We start from the raw sequence: 25,394 nt of genomic DNA on the forward strand, positions 1-25,394 counted from the left end.
ACCTCTACAGCAGGCGATTCTGGAGTCTTCTGGAGTCCACTGTGAGTTTGCTTCCAAGGTCCTTTGTCTTTATTTTCAGTAAAAGCCATTTAGCAGATTATCCCCTTCCAACTCTGCGTGCATCTTGATCTTTTTCTTAAGAAAGATTTGTTCTGTAAGTGACAGGGTGACAGCAGGCTGGTCCTCCATTACGTTTAATTTGGAACTGTTCCATTTTTCAGGCCTGCCTGCAAAGTATTCCGATTTCATTTCCCTGTGTGCTCCCTTGGGAGTTTTATAGCTCCCTGATTTACACTAAGGTCAAGACAAGGTTTGCAAGCTGCTGCAGAACATAACTCACGGAACTGCCGACATAATGGTGGGGTCGCGAGAGCACGGTGAATGCATTAACAGAGGGGAGGATTAACGTGCTGTAAATGCTGATGTATTCCTCAGAGGTTCTGCTCGAAGGCTCCCTCTCTCTCCTCATCAGGCCTGAGGCTGCCGCTGTATCTTCTCCATATTCATCAGAGCTCTGCGAAGCAGGCACGCGGGGTTCCAAAGCGGTGGGGGGAAGCTGAGTTGTGAGATGTAACTCAGGGCTGGTGGGAATGATTCAGGTTATAAAATGAGTTGGGAGGATGTGAGTGTTCCTTACATCCCCAGGATGCAGCTATCCAGGGCTCAGAGCATGTGTTTAGTTAGCTCTCCTTGGCCTCCATCCTAGGGCCTGGGGAGATGCCTGGCTCTCCAGAGTCTGCATCCTGCTGAGAGAGGAGACTTGCAAATGCTCTTCAATGCGGTCCAGGGATGATGGTCTCCTGGAGAGAGAAAGACTCTGCCTGCCAGAGTTTTCTGGTAGATGGGTCTTCAGTAGACCTTGAGGGAAGTGGCTCATGGAGGTGGTGGGGAAGGAAAGGAAACCCCAGGTATGAAGGGCGGACTGTGTGCCCTCAGCCGTTAGGAGGGAGGACTGAGTGGCCTGGAAAAGCATTCTAGGGAGGCGTGGGCACGGCTGTGTCAGGCAGACCCGCTGAGCACTAGGGGTTTGCTTAGGGTCCTCCTGCTTTAGTTTGCTCAAAGTGATCTCCGTGCGGGCTCTGGGATCCCCAAGGCCATCTCTGTCCCTCCTCTCTAAGCTGGCACTACCACACTGAGGCCTTGGGGTTCTAGAGTGACGTGTGCTAATGTCCCCAGTCTGTCATCGTGGGTGAACCTAGTGCCATGAGTTCAGTCACACCTCTAGCTATTACTGGGTGTTAGTATTGTTCTGGACACCAGTCGCTTTCCCCGGGGCTTGGTGGGTCCCAGGTGATGAGCCGTGTACAGAGATTGAGCAAGGCTTAATGTTTGTAGAGCTGGTGAAGATGGTGGTTCAGAGGGAAAGCAGCGTGGCGACCATGTCAGGATAAACATCGCATCGTCAGGTCACATCGTGTCTGGGAAGGAGAGTGGTTGAGCCACAGTGGGGGTGAAGAAGGCAGCCCGAAGAAGTCAAGGGCCAGTAGGGTTTTTGGGTTTCTCCTGCTGAGACCAGGAGTTAAGTTACAGCAGACACAGAAGAATCAAGGCCCAGTGGGGTTGGCTCTGTTTTGTTTGAGGCAGACTTGGTTAGGCCAGTGCGAGGGATCAGGGTGTAAAAGTCTGATGACCTGAGGAGAGAACTGGCTCCACTGAGGTATTCTTCTTCTGTGGACTAGAAAGGTGGCCAGCCATTAAAGGCTGGGCTTACAACCCCAAAGAGAAAGTTATCTTCTGACTTGCAAACATGAGCTACAGTGCGTTATGCATGTGTGTGCACTCGAGTGCATGGGTGTGTACACACACATATGTATATATATACACAGACATATACACACAGACACATATACATAGACACACACATATAATACATACAACACACAGGCACACAGATATACACAGCACATATAACACATATACATAGACACACACATACAATACTTACAACACACAGGTACACAATACAACACATTCATAGACACACACATATAATACACACAACACCCAGACATATACAAATATACACATACAACACATAAAACATACACACAACACATACAACACATTCATAGACACACACATATAATACACACAACACCCAGACATATACAAATATACACATACAACACATAAAACATACACACAACACATACAACACACACATACACACAACACAGACAACATACACACCACACAAACAACACACACACACACGCAGGCACACATACACACACACACACAGACACACACACACATACGCACACACAATGTGGTGGTTTGAATATGCTTGGCCCAGGGATATTAGGTCCTGGGGTTTTATTGCTGTGACAACCATGACCAAGGCAAGTCTTGTAAAGGACAGCATTTAATTGGGGCTGGCTTACAGGTTCAGAGGTTCAGTCCATTATCATCAAGGCAGGAGCATGGCAGCATCCAGGCAGGCATGGTGCAGGAAGAGCTGAGTTCATCTTCATCTGAAGGCTGCTCGTGGAAGACTGAGTTTCAGGCAGCTAGAGGTAGGGTCTTAGAGCCCACGCCCACAGTGACACACCCACTCCAACAAGGCAGCACCATAACACGACCACACTTCCAAATAGTGCCTGGGCTGAGCATATACAAACCATCTGAGTGGCATTATTTGGAGTAGATGTGGCCTTGCTGGAGTAGGTGTGGGCTTTAAAATCCTCCTCAGACAAATGTCTTGGTATGAATTTTTAAAATTTTAATTTAATTCTTATTTATGCGTATGTTTCTTGTTGTATTAATACCATGTGGCAGTTCCTGTGCGGGCCAGAAGAGGGCGTTACGCTCTAGCCCCGGCTCTGTGTTGTACAGGATGACGTCACGCCTGTGTGTCCCTTCACTGAAGGAGACGCACCATTCACCACGACGCTCTGGGTCCTTACAGACAGGGTGCTGGTTATTTTCCTCATTGCTGTGGAAACACGCACAGGGTGGTACTGAGTTTTGACTTGCACTTGAGGAGAGTCCTTGTGTTGGGAGACTTGGCAGGGGAAACTGAGGTACTGGGGAGGGGACAGAGATGAATCTTGGTATTCAGTCAGGACCCCGGCCCATGGGACGGCACCACCCACGTCCAGGATGGCTTTCCGGAGACCCCTCAGGACCGAGTTCAGAGACTCAGTCACAGGAGCGCCTCCTGGGTGAGCCTGAATCCAGTCAGACTGACAGGATTTGCTGTCACACACGGTGACAGAGACTGCGAGCTTCAGACGCTGCTGATCCTGCACCGTCAGGGCCAGGGCGCTGTGTCTGGTGAGGCTCCCTGGCTGGGCTGTGCTCTCACTGTGAACACACAGCAGGGCGTGGCCAGGGAAGAATCCGGCTCCAGCCTGGTGGGGCTAACTTGACCTCTGGTCCTACTCTTCACACCTAATTGTTTAACACCGGGCACCCCATCGAGGGTTCAGGGTCAACACCTGAATGAAAGGACACAGACATCAAGCGCTTGTGAAACCAAGTAGGCAAGAAGTCCCACTGCCATTTTCCCAGTCCAAGTGACAATGAATGGCCCTCTTCTCCCCTCCACCCTGCCCTCCCCTCCTCCCTGCACTGTCCTCACCTCCACCCTGCACTATCCTCACCTCCACCCCATACATAGCATTCCTTCCAGAGATGAGTTCTGTGAGCCCCCAGACTCCACGCTTCTGTTTTTTGCGAATGCTCTACAAATATTTCGCTGGCAGCCATCTTGTATAGCAATCGGGCAAGGAATGGCTCCTAATTTTGCTAATCGCTGAGAAAGGCACTCGCAGAGCCGCTCATGGAACTGAAGCTGTGTTGTTTGACTTAGACCCCAGCTCTGAACCTTTCCGCCTATCACCCGCATCCATCTTAGACCGCAGACACTTCATCTTACCCAGCCTGTCCCTCCTCTGAGCCAGCCCCGTGCACAGCCCAATCACCCGCGCCAGCTCACACAGGCCGAGGAAGCGCAGCTTCTCCACTCAGTGATCTGTTTCATTGTCACTGTGCCAGCTGGGAGGCGTCGCTGCTGACCATGGCCGCGCAGGCCATCCCGGGGGAGCAGAAACTCCTATCAGGTCAGCAGCCGTGGCGGAGGGGGACCGCGCCAGCTCGAGCTGGCTCACGGCTTCTGCCTTTCTGATTTGTGCTCAGCTTCCGTACAGGAACTGATAAAACTGCCAACTATGACGGTCAAGGAGCCTCGGGGACGGGGTGACATCTGCACGCGTGCGAGCACAGCTCCTTCACGGCAGTGGGAGGCAGAGCAAAAGGTGTCTCAGTGGGCACGGAGCTTCTGAGAGAGGAAAGGATTGAGAGAGGGGTGCCCGTCTCTTTTCTGGCTCTCAGGCCTGCTGCTATTGGGGCGTTACTGTAATAATACACGGTGGGCCCCCAGATTCAGCCCTCACCAGTCCGCCTGCTCCGAGCTCCTGGTCCTGACCATATCATGAATCAGCAGATGTGTACACAGCCAGTGCTGAACTCCGCAGTTATCACTGTTTACCCAGGTGACCCTCAGGGGTTGTGCAGTTCCTGAGCTGCTCAGGAGGCATCTGCAACATGGAGAGGTGGAAGGCTTTCCCGAGGAGTTAGGAAGTGAGGAGGCCATTGCTGTGCCAGGCGGGTAACTTCAAGCGAGGTGCCTGGGATGAGCCGCGCCTGTGCACTAGCTGCAGTCCCACTTGTGAACAGGCGTGAGAGCAGTCACGGGTGCCTCCCACCCCTGCTCCTTGTGTGGACTCTGATAAAGAAACACGTCTGCTTCTGGCCATATGAAAAGGGAAAAGTATACAGAAATTCTCTGCCCTGGGTGCAACGTGAAAACCCCTGTTGGGGCTTCATATATCCAGTGTCCCTTGATGCACGGAAGGCCTTTAAGACAGGTAAAGCCCCATAAACACAAAGTTCACGGAAAACACAGGACTGGCATTGCTCACAGGCAGTGGGCTTTAGACTCATGAGGCTGACCGCCTCCTCAACCTCACTGGATCTCAGTCGTCTCCACCAGAGGACAGGGATGACAGTCTCTACCCACAGGGTGGTTGAACAAGCACTGCATAAGTGCAGTGCCCTGTGGCAGGGTCAGCACCCAGTTAGCACCACACATGCTCACTGCCCAAACAAGGCTCACTGTACAGTCCCACCCAGAGTCACCCATGAGGCTCTCCTCAGCTAAATTCTATTTCTGATAGAAATATATTGTTCTGAACATAGTGGAGCATGTGTCCTTATTACATGGTGGGGAATCCTCTGGGTATATGTCCAGGAGTGGTATAGCAGGATCTTCAGGAAGTGAGGTGCCCAGTTTTCGGAGGAACCGCCAGACTGATTTCCAGAGTGGTTGTACCAATTTGCAACCCCACCAGCAGTGGAGGAGTGTTCCTCTTTCTCCACATCCTCGCCAACACCTGCTGTCTCCTGAATTTTTAATCTTAGCCATTCTGACTGGTGTAAGGTGAAATTTCAGGGTTGTTTTGATTTGCATTTCCCTAATGACTAATGAAGTTGAGCATTTTTTAAGATGCTTCTCCGCCATCCGAAGTTCTTCAGGTGAAAATTCTTTGTTTAACTCTGTAGCCCATTTTTTAATAGGGTTATTTGGTTTTCTGGAGTCTAACTTCTTGAGTTCTTTATATATATTGGATATTAGCCCTCTATCTGATGTAGGATTGGTGAAGATCTTTTCCCAATTTGTTGGTTGCCGATCTGTCCTTTTGATGGTGTCCTTTGCTTTACAGAAACTTTGTAGTTTTATGAGGTCCCATTTGTCAATTCTTGATCTTAGAGCATACGCTATTGGTGATCTGTTCAGGAACTTTCCCCCTGTACCGATGTCCTCAAGGGTCTTCCCCAGTTTCTTTTCTATTAGTTTCAGAGTGTCTGGCTTTATGTGGAGGTCCTTGATCCATTTGGAGTTGAGCTTAGTACAAGGAGATAAGGATGGATCAATTCGCATTTTTCTGCATGCTGACCTCCAGTTGAATCAGCACCATTTGTTGAAAAGGCTATCTTTTTTCCATTGGATGTTTTCAGCCCCTTTGTCGAGAATCAAGTGGCCATAGGTGTGTGGGTTCATTTCTGGATCTTCAATCCTGTTCCATTGATTTACCTGCCTGTCACTGTACCAATATCATGCAGTTTTTAACACGATTGCTCTGTAGTATTGCCGTGCCGGCGCACTAGCTGCAGTCCCACTTGTGAACAGGTATGAGAGCAGTCATGGGTGCCGTTCACACCCCTGCTCCTTGTGTGGATTCTGATAAAGAAACACGTCAGGGATACTCATTCCCCCAGAATTTCTCTTGTTGAGAATAGTTTTAGCTATTCTGTGTTTTTTGTTATTCCAGATGAATTTGAGAATTGCTCTTTCTAACTCTATGAAGAACTGAGTTGGGATTTTGATGGATATTGCGTTGAATTTGTATATTGCTTTTGGCAAAATGGCCACTTTAACTATATTAATTCTGCCAATCCATGAGCACGGCAGATTTTTCCATTTTCTGAGGTCTTTTTTCATTTCCTCCTTCAGAGTCTTGAAGTTCTTGTCATACAGATCTTTCACTTGTTTGGTAAGAGTCACCCCAAGGTACTTTATACTGTTTGTGGCTATTGTGAAGGGGGTCATTTCCCCAATTTCTTTCTCAGCCTGCTTATCCTTTGAGTATAGGAAGGCTACAGATTTGCTTGAGTTGATTTTATAACCTGCCACTTTGCTGAAGTTGTTTATCAGCTGTAGGAGTTCTCTAGTGGAGTTTTTTGGGTCACTTAGGTAGACTACCAGAAGCTGGAAAGAACCCAGGTATCCCTCAACAGAAGAATGGATGGAAAAAATGTGGTATATCTACACAATGGAGTACTATTCAGCCATTAGAAACAATAAATTCATGAAATTCTTAGGCAAATGGATGGAGCTGGAGAACATCATACAAAGTGAGGTAACCCAGTCTCAAAAGATCAATCATGGTATGCACTCACTAATAAGTGGATATTAGCCTGGATATTCTGATTCCCCCAGAATTTCTTTTGTTGTTGAGAATAGTTTTAGCTATCCTGGGTTTTTTGTTATTCCAGATGAATTTGAGAATTGCTCTTTCTAACTCTATGAAGAATTAATTGAGTTGGGATTTTGATGGGTATTGCGTTGAATTTGTATATTGCTTTGGCAAACTGGAATACCCATAACATAATCCACACATCAAATGAGGTACAAGAAGAACGGAGGAGTGGCTCCTGGTTCTGGAAAGACTCAGTGTAGCAGTATAAGGCAAAACCAGAACAGGGAAGTGGGAAGGGGTGGGTGGGAGAACAGGGGGAGGGAAGGGGGATTATAGGACTTTCAGAGAGTGGGGGACCAGAAAAGGGGAAATCATTTGAAATGTAAATAAAAATATATTGAATAAAATAAAAATACATCGAAAAAGTAAAAGATGGATTTCAATCCCAAATTAAAAAAAGAAAATATTCAATTTTTCACAAAATATCTCCATTTTCATTTATATTGTTAATGCATTTGTATGCCTAGATTTGTATCAGAGTGTTTTTCCAAAAAAAAATTATTTTATAAATTTTCCTATGTAATCCTCAATTTTGTGATTCATATGTTAAATGAAAACTTCAGTTTTATCAGAAAATGTTACCACTTCATTTGTCAATTATATACTAAAAGTATTTGTATGCCTATTATTTTATCTGTGTTTTTTTCAAAAAAATTTCAATATTATCAACTATTCTATGTAATCCTCAATTTTCACATACAGGATAGATGAAAATCTTCATTATATTAAAAAATATCTATACTTATTTTTCAGTTATATTCTAAATGCATTTATATGCCTAGAATTGTATCTGAGTGTTTTTCTGAATAAATCTACAATTTTATATATAAAAAAGAATATATTGTTCACACTGCACTCACCAGGGAGTTTTCCTGAACCTGGACCCTGGATGTGGTGTTGGCAGCAACTGCTGAGAAGCAAGAGTGTCACCCGATGCAGGGAGCAGGTCCCAAGGACTCGGTGTGACTGCGAGAGACAGAAGAAGGGTAACTGCATAGGGAGCTCATGTGTTGCCTAAATCCCTGAAGTTCTTTGAAGAGAGAAAGAAAGCCATGTTGGTAATTTGCTGCCAAGAATCACTTCTGGTTTCCTTTCAAGAGTGCGTGCCTTTTCTCTTGCATACCTTCATGCAATTTTATAGGTCAAAAAACATTTTTGGTTTTTTTTTAAACTTAACTTTTTTCTTTTTTAAAGATTCATTTTATTTATATGAATACACCATAGCTGTCTTCAGACACACCAGAAGAGGGCACCAGACCCCATTACAGATGGTTGTGAGCTACCATGTGGTTGCTGGGAATTACAGTTAGGACCTCCGGAAGAGCAGTCAGATGCTGAGCCATCTCTCTAGCCCAGTTTAAAACAAACAAACAAACAAACTTAAGTGTAATCCATTTAAATGTTTCTTCCTTATTCAACCTAACAATATTGATGAAAAGAAATCTCTGAAAGGAATACAAAGCACCTGCCCTGCTTCTCTCAGTTACTGTATCCTCTGTTTATTTATGTCTTATCTCTCATCTATCAATCCTTCTATCATCCCTCTATCTATCTATCTATCTATCTATCTATCTATCTATCTATCTATCTATCTATCTGTTTGTCTGTCTGTCTGTCTATCTATCTGCCTATCTATCATCTATCTTTCTATGTATCTATCAATGTTTCTATGAATCTATCTATCTATCTATCTATCTATCTATCTATCTATCTATCAATCAATCAATCTATCCTATCTACCTATCATCTCTATCTATCTATCTATCTATCTATCTATCTATCTATCTATCTATCTATCTATCTCCATGTATCTATTAATGTATCTCTGAATCTATCTATCATTTATCTATCATCTATCTATCTTTCTTTCTGTCTATCATTTGACTACCATACATCTATCGCCTGTCTGTCACAGATTTATCAAGCTGCTGTTCATCTCTCTGTCACCTGTCTCTCTGTTAAATGTCTATCGTGTAACTGTGCAATGTGCTGTCCATTTCATCAACTTCTGCACTTACATTTATTACATATTGCCATTTGCTAACTTGGGTTTGGCTTCTTGGTGCCTCGAGATGCATTATTGAATTATCTACTTGAGAACCCTCTAGATGTTAACACAGATCCTTATATCTGTAACTTCTCTTAAAACTACCTTAGCTGTATCCCAGTTCTAGTAGGTTGTGCTTTCACTTTTATTTTTTTTAGGACTTTAAAAATTTTTTTATCACTATTGCTCTGTAGTAAAGTTTGAGGTCTGGGATACTGAATCCCCCTGAAGTTCTTTTACAGTTAAGAATAGTTTTAGCTATCCTGGGTTTTTTTGTTATTCCAGATGAATTTGAGCATTGCTCTTTCTATCTCTATGAAGAACTGGGTTGGGATTTTGATGGGGATAGCATTGAATCTGTAGATTGCCTTTGGCAAGATGGCCATTTTAACTATATTAATCTTGCCAATCCATGAGCATGGAAGGATTTTCCATTTTTTGAGATCTTCTTCCATTTCCTTCTTCAGAGATCTGAAGTTCTTGTCATATAGGTCTTTCACTTGTTTGGTTAGAGTCACCCCAAGATACTTTATGCTGTTTGTAGCTATTGTGAAGGGGGTCATTTCCCTAATTTCATTCTCAGCCTGCTTATCCTTTGAGTATATAAAGGCTACTGATTTGCTTGAGTTGATTTTGTAGCCAGCCACTTTGCTGAAGTTGTTTATCAGTGGTAGGAGTTCTCTAGTAGAGTTTTTTGGGTCACTTATACTATCATATCATCTGCAAATAGTGATAGTTTGACTTCTTCCTTTCCAATTTGTATCCCTTTGACCTCCTTATGTTGTCTAATTGCTCTAGCTAGAACTTCAAGAACTAGATTAAAAAGATATGGAGAGGGGGGCAGCCTTGTCTAGTCCCTGATTTTAGTGGGATTGCTTCAAGTTTCTCTCCATTTAGTTTGATGTTGGCTACCGGTTTGCTGTCTATTGCTTTTACTATGTTTAGGTATGGGCATTGAATTCCTGTCCTTTCCAAGACTTTTAGCATGAAAGGATGCTGAATTTTGTCAAATGCCTCTTCAGTATCTAATGAAATGATCATGTGTTTTTTTTCTCTGAGTTTGTTTATGTAGTGGATTGCATTGATGGATTTCCTTATATTGAACCATCCCTGCATCCCTGGGGTGAAGCCTACTTGATCCTGGTGGATGATCGTTTTGATGTGTTGTTGGATTTGGTGGGCAAGAATTTTATTGAGTAATTTTGCATTGATATTTATAAGGGAAATTGGTCTGAAATTATCTTTCTACAGAGCAATAGTGATAAAAACTGCATGGCATTGGTATAATGTCAGGCAAGCAGATCAATGGAATAGGATTGAAGACCCAGAAATGAACCCACACACCTATGGTCACTTCATCTTCGACAAAGGAGCTGAAAACATCCAGTGGAAAAAAGTCTTTTCAACAAATGGTGCTGGTTCAATTGGAGGTCAGCATGCAGAAGAATGCGAATAGATCCATTCTTATCTCCTTGTACTAAGCTCAACTCCAAATGGATCAAGGACCTCCACATAAAACCTGACACACTGAAACTAATAGAAAAGAAACTGGGGAAGACCCTTGAGGACATGGGTACAGGGGAAAAGTTCCTGAATAGAACACCAATAGTTTATGCTCTAAGACCAAGAATTGACAAATGGGACCTCATAAAACTATAAAGTTTCTGTAAGGCAAAGGACACTGTCAAAAGGACAAAATGTCAACCAACAGAGTGGAAAAGGATCTTCACCAACTCTAAATCTGACAGAGGGCTAATATCTAATATGTACAGAGAACTCAAGAAGGTAGAACCTAGAGAACCAAATAACCCCATTAAAAAGTGGGGTACCAAACTAAACAAAGATTTTTCACATGAAGAACTTCAGAGGGCTGAGAAACACCTTAAGAAATTTTCAGCATCATTAATCATTAGGGAAATGCAAATCAAAACAACCCTGAGATTTCACCTCACACCAGTCAGAATGGCTAAGGTCAAAAACTCAGGAGACAGCAGGTGCTGGCGAGGATGTGGAGAAAGAGGAACACTCCTCCACTGCTGGTGGGATTGTAAGATGGTGCAACCACTTTGGAAATCAGTCTGCCGGTTCCTCAGAAAACTGGGCATGGCACTTCCAGAGGACCCTGCTATACCACTCCTGGGCGTATACCCAGAGGATTCCCCAGCATGTAATAAGGACACATGCTCCACTATGTTCATAGCAGCCCTATTTGTAGTAGCCAAAAGCTGGAAACAACCCAGGTGTCCCTCAATAAAGGAATGGATACAAAAAATGTGGTATATTTACACAATGGAGTACTATTCAGCCATTAGAAACAATGAATTCATGAAATTCGTAGACAATTGGATGGAGCTGGAGAGCATCATACTAAGTGAAGTAACCCAGTCTCAAAAGATCAGTCATGGTATGCACTCACTGATAAGTGGATAATAACCTAGAAACTTGGAATACCCAAGAAATAATTTGCATATTAAATGATGTCCAAAAAGAACAGAGGAGTGGCCCCTGGTTCTGGAAAGACTCAATGCAACAGTATAGGGGAATACCAGAACAGGGAAGTGGGAAGGAGTTGATGGAGGAACAGGGGGAGGGAAGAGGGCTTATGGGACTTGCGGGGAGTGGGGACCCAGAAAATGGGAAATCATTTGAAATGTAAATAAAGAATACATTGAATAAAAAAAATTTGCCTCCTGATTTCTATAGTGACACGCAGTTCGTTCAAAATGGAACCATCCAGTTTTCAAGACTTGATGCAATTATGGGGTTCCTCTTTTTTTTTAAATTTATTATTATTATTTTTTATTTTCTATATTCTTTGTTTATATTCTGAATACTTCCCCCTTTCCCAGTTTCTCCCTCCCCATCGGTCTCATAAGCCCTCTTCCATCCGCCCATTTCTCAATCACCCCTCTCCCATTTCTCTGTCCTTGTACTCCCCTACAATGCTGGATCAAGTCTTTTCAGAACCAGAGCCCTCTCCTTCCTTCTTGGGAATCATTTGATATACTGATTGTGTCTTGAGAATTCAGAGCTTCTGGGCTAATTAATATCCACTTATCAGTGACTGTATTCCATGTGTATTCTTTTGTGATTGGGTTACCTCACTTAGGATGATATTGTCCAGTTCCAACCATTTGCTTAAGAATTTCATGAGTTCATTGTTTTTAATTGCTGAGTAGTATTCCATTGTGTAAATATACCACATTTTCTGTATCCATTCCTCCATTGAGGGGCATCTGGGTTCTTTCCAGTTTCTGGCTATTATAAATAAGGCTGCTATGAACATAATGGAGCATGTGTCCTTATTGCATGCCGGGGAATCCTCTGGGTATATGCCCAGGAGAGGTATAGCAGGGTCCTCCGGAAGTGTCATGTCCAGTTTTCTGAGGAACTGCCAGATTGATTTCCAAAGTGGTTGTACCATTTTTCAATCCCACCAGCAGTGTTTTTTTTTGAGACAGGGTTTCTCTGTATAGCCCTGGCTGTCCTGGAAGTCACTCTGTAGATCAGGCTGTCCTCGAACTCAGAATTACGCCTGCCCCTGCTTCCCAGAGTGCTGGGATTACACCACCACTGTCTGGCTTCTGGGATTCCTCTTGATGCTGATTTCTAGATCTGTTATTCTTCTATGATCTCATAAAACACAGAATTAGTTCAATATTTTCCTTATTGCTGGCTTGGGTGTCATGAGTTGCTGTAATTGTCTTGAAATGCTATTATTTCTCTCTACATTTAAAGAGATAACTTTGTTGGGTTAGGACTTGAAATATAATATTCCATGTTTCTTGGCCTTTGGGGATGTTGATGAGATATGATGTTATTTTGACAATTTTTGCCTTTGTATGTGACTTATAACCTTCCCCTCGAAGCTTTCAGTATTCTTCCCCCCATATGTTAATACATATGTACATTGATAGACAATAATTAAATAAAATTATTACTGAAATTTGTTCTTATAAAATTTCACATGTCACAATGCATGCTGACTACTCTCACCTCCACTGCCAAACCCAGTTTACTTTCTGCAGGTTTCCTTCCCACAGTTCACTCTCCCTCCTCCCCACAGTTCACTCTTCCTCCTCCTACAGTCCACTTTTCCTTCTCCCCATAGTTCACTTTCCCTCCTTCCCATAGTTTACCTTCCTTCCTACCCACAGTTCCCTGTCCCTCCTCCCCACAGTTCACTTTCCCTCCTCCCCACAGTTCCCTGTCCCTCCTCCCCACAGTTCACTTTCCCTCCTCCCCATACTTCATTTTCCCTCCTCCCCACAAATCTTTCTCTCATGTTCACATCTATTAACTTTATTTTTGTGACCCACTGAGATTAAGCAAGGCCATCTGTGTAACTGGGGTTTAGGAGCAATCTGTGGGAGCTCATGGACTCATTTGTGGGTAATCATTGAAGATGTTGACTCCACCTCTCAAAACCTATCAATGGAGAGTACTTCAGAGGTAAAGAGCTGGGCCCCATGAACTTCCCTTTCCTTGACTAATGGATGATAGGACTGGTCTTGTGTGGGCTCAATGTGGGTACCTACGGTTGTGATTTCAGGCTGTGATGGCCGCACACATCTAGAGGAGGACATCATGCAGCCCCTCACCCTATCTTCCAGCTCTTATACTGCAGTGTTCCTTGAGAGATATAGGAGGTGGCATAGGTGACTCGTTTAGGCCAGGGACCACAACGCTCACGTGTTCTCAGAACTTGAGTAGCAGCTGAGTCTATATAGTCATGCTGTTTATTGTAGAAGAGGCTTTTCTGGTTAAGGATGAGGAAATCTTTCCTCTGTGAGTGTATGCACAGGAACTGCTGTGATGGTAGTTTAGTTATAAATATCAGTACTAAGCTCCCTACCTGGGCATACTACCTTGACAGACCTGAGTTGTGAGGTGTTTACATTACTAACCCTGAGTACCCCCTTCCCTGGTGGTGCTTCTCAAGCCTAATCAGGGGACAACAGCCAAGCAGCTGCTGCACCAGAAGTGCAGGTTTCATTTGTTGATGAGATGTCTAGCTGGAGCCTTGTCTCCTCTGTTGTTTGGTGATTCCATGTGTCTATGGAATTTCATCTCCCTAGGAAGACAAAATATAGTTACGGATGGACTGAGGCAGGTTGGGATGAGACAATCAAACAGAAAAACAGGAAGAGGAGGGTAAGAGAGGGACTACAGACAAGGATCTATCTATCTATCTATCTATCTATCTATCTATCTATCTATCTACACACACACATATATATAATGATATATCTAATATATTGCTCAGTCTAGGGAGTGGCACTATTAGAAGGGGTGACCGTGTTGGAGTAAATGTAGCCTTGTTGGAGTAGGCGTGTCATGTGGATGTGGGTTTTAAGACCCTCATCCTAGATGCTTGGAAGTCAGTATTCTAGCAACCTTCAGATGAGGTTGTAGAACTCTAGCTCCTCCTGCACCATGTCTGCCTGGATGCTGCCATGTTCCCGCCTTGAGGATAGTGGACTGAACCTCTGAACCTGTAAGCCAGCTCCAATTAAATGTTGTCCTTATAAGTCTTGGTCATAATGTTTTCACAGCAGTAAATCCCTAAGACTTATACATAAAGCTGATACAGTAGAATATATGTATATAATAGACATATCTAATACATTAGAATAATATATATTATTGATATATACATATATATGGAATATACATATATAGACTCTATACGTTATATATATAGAATATACACAGAATGATATATATATATACATGTGTGTGTGTATACATACATACATACATACACATTGTTTGTATTAAGTTTCTATATGTACTGGCTGGTTTTGTGTGTCAATTTGACACAAACTAGAGTCATCAGAGAGGAAGGATCCTCAGTTGAGGCAATGCCTCTATAAGACCCAGACGAAAGGCATTTTCTTAATTAGTGATACATGGGGGGGGGCCCATTCCAATGTGGGGGGTACAATTCCTGGGCTAGGTGGTCCTGGCTTCTATAAGAAAGCAGGCTTTGATAGCTTTAGTGGAGACTGAGGTTTTGGGGGAAGAGGGGATTTAGCCTGCAGATGCTGTCAGCTGTAGCTGCGGCATTCTGGGGTCCTCTGGGAGAGCATCCTGGGGTCCTCTGGGAGAGCATCCTGGGGTCCTCTGGGAGAGCTGCTTTGAGATCAGGCCATGAACCCCCCTGAAGCTCCTGTCAGTTACTCCTGGGATATTTGTCTAGGAATGACCCCTCAGACACTGGTTGTCCTGGCAGGAGGACAAGGGATACAGAGAAGCTACAGGAAACTCTGTCCTCGTTGAGGCTGCCTTCAGGTCACACTTGGAACAACTTCTGAGAAAAAAATCTCTGGGTGACTGTGCCCCTGATCTCAAGTTATTCCTGGCCTTTGGATCTTTCTAGCTAGAACTCCAGATACCAAGAAGAAAGAAGGGGGGTTGTCTTAGTCAAGGTTTCTATAACTACATAAACATCATGACCAAGAAGCAAGTTGGGGAGGAAAGGGTTTATTGAGCTTACACATCCACATTGCTGTTCATCACTAAAGGAAGTCAGGACTGGAACTCAAGCAGGCCAGGAAGCAGGAGCTGATGCAGAGGCCATGGAGGGATGTTTCTTACTGGCTTGCTTCTCCTGGCTTTCTTGGCTTGTTTTCTTATAGAACCCAAGACTATCTACCCAGGGATAGCACCACCCACAATGGGCCCTCCCCCCTTGATCCCTAATTGAGAAAATGCCTTACAGCTGGATCTCACAGAGGCATTTCCTCAAGGGAGGCTCCTTTCTCTGTGATTAACTCCAGCCTGTGTCAAGTTGACACACTAAACCAGCCAGGTCAGGGGTTCCTCTCCAGTGCACCCAAATGACAGACACATTGAATGCCAGGTAGTTTGGGAATGACTGCTGCTCCTTTGCACTCAGCTTCAGGGCACAGTCAACTCTGTGATTGCAGCTCAATCTTGCCATCCACAAAGAATCATAAAAGTCATAAAAAAATCACACCAGCCAAGGATTTCCTAATATGTTAAGAGTGTATAATATTTCATTGGACCACATTCACAAGAGGTCTTACCTTCTCCCAAAAGTTCATTATTAGATACCTTTGCGTTGTTTGTGCAAATCCTAATTTTAACTTACTGAGCAGAAAAGTTGGGTCTCTTGTCAAACTGATAAAGTGCAGATCTAGTTTATGGTACTCAAGAGGAGATCCGTTAATCCACACATGAGTGATGTCGGGCAAGTGACACTCAGGACTTTATATAATACGTGTTCTCGACAAGCACATATTCCTGAATGAATTGTGTGCTTGTTTTATAAACATTCGTTGTCAGGTGATTTGTGTTAGGAACAACCTACTAAAGTAGACTCAAACTACAAGCCTGAAAGTGGTATGAGTGTTAGGAATCATAAGAAGAACAGAATCCTCAACCTTTGACACTGGCTTATGAAGACCAGGCTGCAAGAGGGGAACTCAGGTTCCTCCAACTCTAACTTCAGACCATGATGCCCCTGAATGATCCAGCTGTATTCTCCCATTTTCTTGAGTCATCCTCTGTGCCCTTAAACTCTACAAATTCCTACTTGTTCCACAATAAGGGACCTATGTCACCAGCCAAGAATGGTAGCACATACCTATCATCCTAACACTCAGGGAATGGAGGCAGGGGGATTAGGAGTTTAAGGCTAGTTTAGTCTACATTGTGAATTTGAGGTAGCCTAGGCTACATTTTGGGGTAGCCTGAGCTACATGAGACTATCTTAAAGCTCACAAGCATATATAAAACCAAAATCCCCTAAAGTGGTTAGTGGTAACTGTCAACTTGACAGATCTAGAATCTCTAGGAGATGGTTTTTTGGGGCATGTCTGGGGATTTTTGTGGTTAGTTGATGCACAAAGATCCATCTAAACTATGAGGGGGATCTTGAACTGTATAAAACAGGGAAAGTGAGTTGAGTAGGTGTGTGTGTGTGTGTGTGTGTGTGTGCATGTGCACGTGTGAATGTGTGCATTCATTGCTCTGTACTTATAGAATAAATTACTTCAACCTGATGCTGCCCCAACTGCTCTGTTGTGATGGACTGTGCCTGGAAGTGTGAGTCAAAGTGAACCCTTTTTTGAGTTGCTTTTGCCAGCGTGCTTTATCACAGCAACAGGAAAAGAGGTGAAGGCAGCCCCTCGGACCAAAAAGATTTCTTCAGATAGGACAAGAAACTAAAGAAGAGAAAAATAAAAGCCCTTTCATCTTCTTTGTGCCAACTCCATTACAGTTGAGTTGTGCCAGCAATAATATATATTATTAAGGTTCTAACTGTCAGGACTGTCATTGTGACCTTATTTCATAATGGAGTCTTTCTAGATGTAACCAAGGCAGGATGAGGCGCTCTCATGGGAGCTGGGAGGGGGTGAGTACAGTGGCTGGTGCGAGTCAAGGCAGATTGTGCAAGAGACGACCCTGTAAAGATCAAGGCAGAGACAGGAGCATTCCTAGGAGCAGACAGGAGGAGGTGGGTGACTCCTCCTGCTGAGGCTGGCCTTCTGATCTGAGAGAGGCTGGCCCTGGGGCTCTAAGCCTCTTGGTGTGCAGTGCTCAGGAAATGAGGATAACAAGTGCATTCCAGCTCAGGTATCAGCTTGATTGGGTAAGAGATACCCAGGTAGCTGGGATTCTCAGTGTAGCTGCAAGGGAGTGTCTGGGAAGACTGGCATTTGAATCAGAGGGTTATACAAAACATGTACGCATGGAACAACTGTGGAGACTGATGGAAGGACCTCCAGAGAGTGTCTTAGAGTCTGTCCTGGGAAGTGGGAGTCTCAGCTGAGGAACTGCTGCCTTCAAGTTGGCCTGTGGCCAGGTCCATAGGCCATGTTCTTAATGGTTGATTGACGGGGAGGGCTCAGCCCATTGTGGGCGGTGCCACCCTTGGGCAGGTGAGCCTGGGATACTGAAGCAAGACTGCTAGAACAGTAGTTAATTCAAAAGAAGCCATGAATTTGGAAGAGAGCAAGGAGGGGGTATGGGAAGGTTTGAAAGTAGGAAAAGGGAGGGAGAAATGATGTGATCATATTATAAGCTCAAAAAGAAAAGAAAAAAGGAAAATAGACTAAATATAACTTTTTTTTTTTTTTTTTTTTTTTTTTTTTTTTTTTTTTTTGGTTTTTGGAGACAGGGTTTCTCTGTGTAGCCCTGGCTGTCCTGGAGCTCACTTTGTAGACCAGTGTCTTAGTCAGGGTTTCTATTCCTGCACAAACATCATGACCAAGAAGCAAGTTGGGGAGGAAAAGGTTTATTGAGCTTACACTTCCATGCTGCAGTTCATCACTAAAGGAAGTCAGGACTGGAACTCAAGCAGGTCAGGAAGCAGGAGCTGATGCAGAGGCCATGGAGGGATGTTTCTTACTGGCTTGCTTCCTCTGGCTTGCTCAGCCTGCTTTCTTATAGAACCCAAGAGCAACAGCCCAAAGGTGGAACCACCCACAAGGGGCCCTCCCCACTTGATCACTAATTGAGAAAATGCCCCACAACTGGATCTCATGGAGATACTTCCCCAACTGAAACTCCTTTCTCTGTGATAACTCCAGCCTGTGTCAAGTTGACACACAAAACTAGCCAGTACAACCAGGCTGGCCTCAAACTCAGAAATCCACCTGCCTCTGCCTCCCAGAGTACTGGGATTACAGGCATGAGCCACCACCACCCAGCTACGAATATAACTTTTATCAATACTGTTGTGTGTATGAAAAATATATAGAGGGAGGCGGCGGCGGAGGTGGTGGTGGTGGCAGCAGCAGCAGCAGCTGGTCCAGCGGAAGGGATATCAGCAGTGGAACCAAGGTGACAGGGTCCAGGCAAGCCTTGTGCCCGCTACTACTGACCTTCGCTGGCCAGCCAGGCTGCAAATGGTGGCAGATTTACAGCGCCTTTCACCCCATAGAAGCTACATCAGAACTCTGCTCCCCCCAACCCTTGCCAGTTCCCCCTCCCTCCCCCCCCCCCCCCCCCGCCAGTCAGTTACGAGAGTCTCTTCGCCATCTTGGATCTTGGGCGTCAGAGAAATCAGACAGACTGAGGTATGCAAACCCGGCCAGGAGGTTGTTTGCCAGTCCGGGCGTGCGCCGCCATTTTGACTATGGGATGCCAGAGAGTTCTAGCAGGCAAAGTCAGCTAAGAGTCATAGTCCGAGGCTAACATAGCGGGGGACTAAGACGGACAGGTCTTGGACTGACCCCAGGCCCTGGGCTGCTCGGTGGGCCATCTGTGTGCCAACATGGCCAGGATGTTGTTAGCCTAGCAGACTCTCCTGGCACTTTCAAGTAGCTCAAACACATTCCACCTTGCTGGCCACCTGACAGAACCAATTAACAGTCATAGCCTGAGGGGAACTTTGCTCAGGCCTTAGCCTGCCAGGCTTTTGCCTAGACTCAGGGCCTCAGCAGCTAGGCTAGCCTAGTGTGCGCCAACCCGGTTGGGGGAGCAGCTGCCCAGCAAAGTGACCAGCACTTGGAAAAGGTCCCACAGCATAGACCATCAGGACTCACTGAAGGAGCAAACGAACACCGCCTGGTTCACACAGACAACCTGGGGCAAGGCACACTAGGGCTCCAAGGGCACCCAAGAGGAGGACAGCACATCAGTAATCCGTAACAGGGGAAACCCAGCCATCCAGTGTTGCAGAAATAGCCCTACAGCCTCACAGGAGGCACAAATACCAGCCAGAGACAAGACCAACTAACGCCAGAAATAACAAGATGGCAAAGGGCAAACCCAGGAACGCTACTAACAGAAATCTAGGCAACATGGCAGCGTCTGAACCAAGCTCTCCAACATCAGCAAGTCCTGGTTACACAACACACCAGAAAAACAAGATTTGGATTTAAAATCACTGGTCATGATGCTGCTAGAAGAACACAAAAAGGACATAAATAAATCTCTTAAAGAAATACAGGGGAACATGAATAAGCTAGAAACCCGTATAATGGAAACACAAAAACACTTAAAGAAATGCAGGAGAATAAGGCCCAAGAGATAGAAGCCAATAAAGAAGAAAGGCAAAAAAAAAAAAAAAAAAAAAAAAAAAAAAAAAAAAAAAAACTTAAAGAAATGCAGGAGAACTTGAGTCAACAGGCAGAAGTCATGAAAGAGGAAACACAAAAATCTCTTAAAGAATTACAGGAAAACATAAACAAACAAATGAAGGAACTGAGCAAAACCATCCTGGATCTAAAAATAGAAGTAGAAACAACTAAGAAATCACAAAGGGAGACAACTTTGGAGATAGAAAACCTTGGGAAGAAATCAGGGGCCATAGATGCAAATATCAACAACAGAATACAAGAGATGGAAGAAAGAATCTCAGATGCTGAAGATAGCATAGAAACCATTGACTCAACAGTCAAAGAAAATGAAAAATGCAAAAAGATTGTAACCCAAAACATCCAGGAAATCCAGGATATAATGAGAAGACCAAACCTAAGGATTATAGGTATAGATGAGAGTGAAGATTTACAACTGAAAGGGCCAGCAAATATCTTCAACAAAATTATGGAAGAAAATGTCCCTAACCTAAAGAGAGAGATGCCCATGAATATACAAGAAGCCTACAGAATTCCAAACAGACTGGACCTGAGCAGAAATACCTCCCGTCACATAATAATCAAAACACCAAATGTACTAAACAAAGAAAGAATATTAAAGGCAGCAAGAGAAAAAGGTCAAGTAACATATAAAGGAAGACCTATCAGAATCACACCAGACTTCTCACCAGAGACCATGAAAGCTAGAAGATCCTGAGCGGATCTCATGCAGACTCTAAGAGAACACAAACATCAGCCCAGATTATTATACCCAGCAAAAGTCTCAGTCACCACAGATGGAGAAACCAAGATATTCCATGGCAAAACCAAATTTACACAATATCTTCCCACAAACCCAGCCCTACAAAGACTAATAGGAGGAAAACTCCAATACAAGGAGGGAAACTACACCCTGGAAAAAGCAAGATAGTAACCTTTTTTCATTGAACCCAAAAGACGATAACCACTCAAATATAAAAATAACATAAAAAATGACAGGAACTAATAATCACTATTCCTTAATATCTTTTAACATCAATGGACTCAATTCCCCAATAAAAAGACATAGACTAACAGACTGGATAAGGAAACAAGACCCTATATTTTGCTGCATACAGGAAACACACCTCAGTGTCAATGACAAAAACTACCTTAGAGTAAAAGGCTGGAAGACAATTTTACAAGCCAATGGTCTCAGGAAACGAGCCAGAGTAGCCATTCTAATATCAGATAAAATTGACTTTCAACCTAAAGTCATCAAAAGAGACACGGAAGGACACTTCCTGCTGGTCAAAGGAAAAATTCACCAAGAAGAACTTTCAATTCTGAACATCTATGCACCAAATGCAAGGGCACCCTCATTCATAAAAGAAACTTTACTAAAGCTCAAAGCACACATTGCACCTAACACAATAATTGTGGGTGACTTCAACACTCCACTCTCCTCAATGGACTGATCAGGAAAACAGAAACTAAATAGGGACACAGTAAAACTAATTGAAGCTTTGGACCAATTGGATTTGACTGATATTTGTAGAACATTTTACCCTAAAGCAAAAGAATATACCTTTTTCTCTGCACCTCATGGCACCTTCTCCAAAATTGGCCATATAATTGGTCACAAGACAGACCTCAACAAATATAAAAAGATCGAACTAATCCCATGCCTCCTATCAGATCACTATGGAGTAAGAGTGGTCTTCAATGGCAACAAAAACAATAGAAAACCCACATACACATGGAGGCTGAACAATACTTTACTCAATGATAACTTGTTCAAGGAGGAAATAAAGAAAGACATCAGAGACTTTTTAGAATTTAATGAAAATGAAGGCACAACAAACCCAAATCTTTGGGACACAATGAAAGCAGTGCTAAGAGGAAAACTCATAGCCCTGAGTGCCTCCAAAAAGAAAATGGAGAGAGCATACACTAGCAGCTTAACAACACACCTGAAAGCCCTGGAACAAAAAGAAGCCAATACTCCCAGGAAGAGTAGAAGTCAGGAAATCATAAAACTCAGGGCTGAAATCAGTCAAGTGGAAACAAAGAGAACCATACAAAGAATCAATGAATCCAGGAGCTGTTTTTTTCAGAAAATCACCAAGATAGATAAACCCTTAGCCAGACTGATTCAAGGGCAGAGAGAAAGTATCCAAATTAACAAAATTAGAAATGAAAAGGGGGATATAACAACAAAAACTAAAAGAAAATTCAAAAAATCATCAGATCCTATTACAAAAGCCTATACTCAACACAACTGGAGAATCTGAAGGAAATGGACAATTTCCTAGACAGATACTAAATACCAAAATTAAATCAGGACCAAATAGATCATCTAAACAGTTCCATAACCCCTAAAGAAATAGAAGGGGTCATAGAAAGTCTTACAACCAAAAAAAGCACAGGACCAGATGGCTTCAGTGCAGAATTCTATCAGACCTTCAAAGAATACTTAACACCAATACTCTTCAAACTATTGCATAAAATAGAAACAGAAACACTACCCAATTCCTTCTATGAAGCCACAATTACGATGATACCAAAACCACACAAAGATCTAACAAAGAAAGAGAACTTCAGACCAATTTCCCTTATGAACATCGATGCAAAAATACTCAATAAAATTCTTGCCAACTGAATCCAAGAACACATAAAAACCATCATCCACCATGATCAAGTAGGCTTTGTTCCAGGGATGCAGGGTTAGTTCAATATACGGAAATCCATCAATGCCATCCACTACATAAACAAACTGAAAGAAAAAAACCACATGGTCATTTCATTGGATGCTGAAAAAGCATTTGACAAAATTCAGCATCCTTTCACGCTTAAAGTCTTGGAAAGAACAGGAATTCAAGGCCCATACTTAAACATAGTAAAAGCAATATACAGCAAACTGGTAGCCAGCATCAAACTAAATGGAGAGAAACATGAAGCAATCCCACTAAAATCAGGGCTGCCCCCTTTCTCCTTATCTTTTCAATATTGTACTTGAGGTACTAGCTCTGGCAATTAGACAACATAAGGAAGTCAAAGGGATACAAGTTGGAAAGGAAGAAGTCAAACTATCATTATTTGCAGATGATATAATAGTCTACCTAAGTGACCCAAAAAACTCCACTAGAGAACTTCTACAGCTGAGTTCAGCAAAGTGTCTGGTTATAAAGTCAACTCAAGCAAATCAGTAGCCTTCCTATATTCACAGGATAAGCAGGCCGAGAAAGAAATTAAGGAAATGACACCCTTCACAATAGCCACAAACAGTATAAAGTACTTTGGGGTGACTCTTACCAAACATATGAAAGATCTGTATGACAAGAACGTCAAGATTCTGAAGAAGGAAATGTAAGAAGACCTTAAAAAATGGAAAACCTCCAATACTCATGGATCAGCAGGATTAATATAGTTAAAATGGCCATTTTGCCCAAAGCAATATAGAGATTCAACACAATACCCATCAAAATCCCAACTCAATTCTTCATAGAGTTAGAAAGCAATTCTCAAATTCATCTGGAATAACAAAAAACCCAGGATAGCTAAAACTATTCTCAACAACAAAAGAAATTCTGGGGGAATCAGTATCCCTGACAGGCAGGAGGATCAATGGAACAGGATTGAAGATCCAGAATGAACCCACACACCTATGGCCACTTGATCCTTGATAAAGGGGCTGAAAACATCCAATGGAAAAAAGATAGCCTTTTCAACAAATGGTGCTGGTTCAACTGGAGTTCAGCATGCAGAAGAATGGGAATTGATACATCCTTGTCTCCTTGTACTAAGCTCAACTCCAAATGGATCAAGGACCTCCACATAAAGCCAGACACTCTGAAGCTAATAGAAAAGAAACTGGGGAAGAACCTTGAGGACATCGGTACAGGGGGAAAGTTCCTGAACAGAACACCAATAGCGTATGCTCTAAGATCAAGAATTGACAAATGGGACCTCATAAAATTACAAAGTTTCTGTAAAGCAAAGGACACCATCAAAAGGACAATCGGCAATCAACAAATTGGGAAAAGATCTTCACCAACCCTACATCAGATAGAGGGCTAATATCCAATATATACAAAGAACTCAAGAATTTAGACCCCAGAAAACCAAATAACCCTATTAAAAAATGGGCTACAGAGTTAAACAAAGAATTCTCACCTGAAGAACTTCGGATGGTGTAGAAACATCTTAAAAAATGATCAACTTCGTTAGTCATCAGGGAAATGCAAATCAAAATAACCCTGAGATTTCACCTCACACCAGTCAGAATGGCTAAGATTAAAAACTCAGGAGACAGCAGGTGTTGGCGAGGATGTGGAGAAAGAGGAACACTGCTCTAGTGCTGGTGGGGTTGCAAATTGGTACAACCACTCTGGAAATCAGTCTGGCGGTTCCTCAGAAAACTGGGCATGTCACTTCAGAAAGATCCTGCTATACCACTCCTTGGCATATACCCAGAGGATTCCCCAGCATGTAATAAGGATACATGCTCCACTATGTTCATAGCAGCCCTATTTATAATAGCCAGAAGCTGGAAAGAACCCAGGTATCCCTCAACAGAAGAATGGATGCAAAAAATGTGGTATATATACACAATGGAGTACTATTTAGCCATTAGAAACAATGAATACATGAAATTCTTAGGCAAATGGATGGAGCTGGAGAACATCATACTAAGTGAAGTAACCCAGACTCAAAAGATGAATCATGGTATGCACTCACTAATAAGTGGATATTAACCTAGAAAACTGGAATACCCAAAACATAATCCACACATCAAATGAGGTACAAGAAGAATGGAGGAGTGGCCCCTGGTTCTGGAAAGACTCAGTGAAGCAGTATAGGGCAAAACCAGAATGGGGAAGTGGGAAGGGGTGGGTGGGAGGACAGGGGGAGGGAAGGGGGCTTATGTGACTTTTGGGGAGTGGGGGGCCAGAAAAGGGGAAATCATTTGAAATGTAAATAAAAATATATCGAATAAAACAAATACCCCCCGAAAAGAAAAATATATAGATACAATCTGCTGATTTTTGTTAATATGTATATGGTTTCAGGGCTGACCACTCAGTACCTGAGAATTAATGAGGAGATGCTAATTGTCTTTCTTCCAGGAGTAATTAGATGCCTGTAATTCTTATCTATACATGTCTATAACAATAATAATCCAAGGAAAGGAGGCTTTTAACCTAAGGGAGGACGTTGAGGGGGTGGGAGGGAGGAAAGAAAGGGAAAGTGATGAAATTATATTTCATTTAA

Source organism: Apodemus sylvaticus, chromosome 16 (assembly GCF_947179515.1).
Source record: "Apodemus sylvaticus chromosome 16, mApoSyl1.1, whole genome shotgun sequence".
Classification (NCBI taxonomy): domain Eukaryota; kingdom Metazoa; phylum Chordata; class Mammalia; order Rodentia; family Muridae; genus Apodemus; species Apodemus sylvaticus.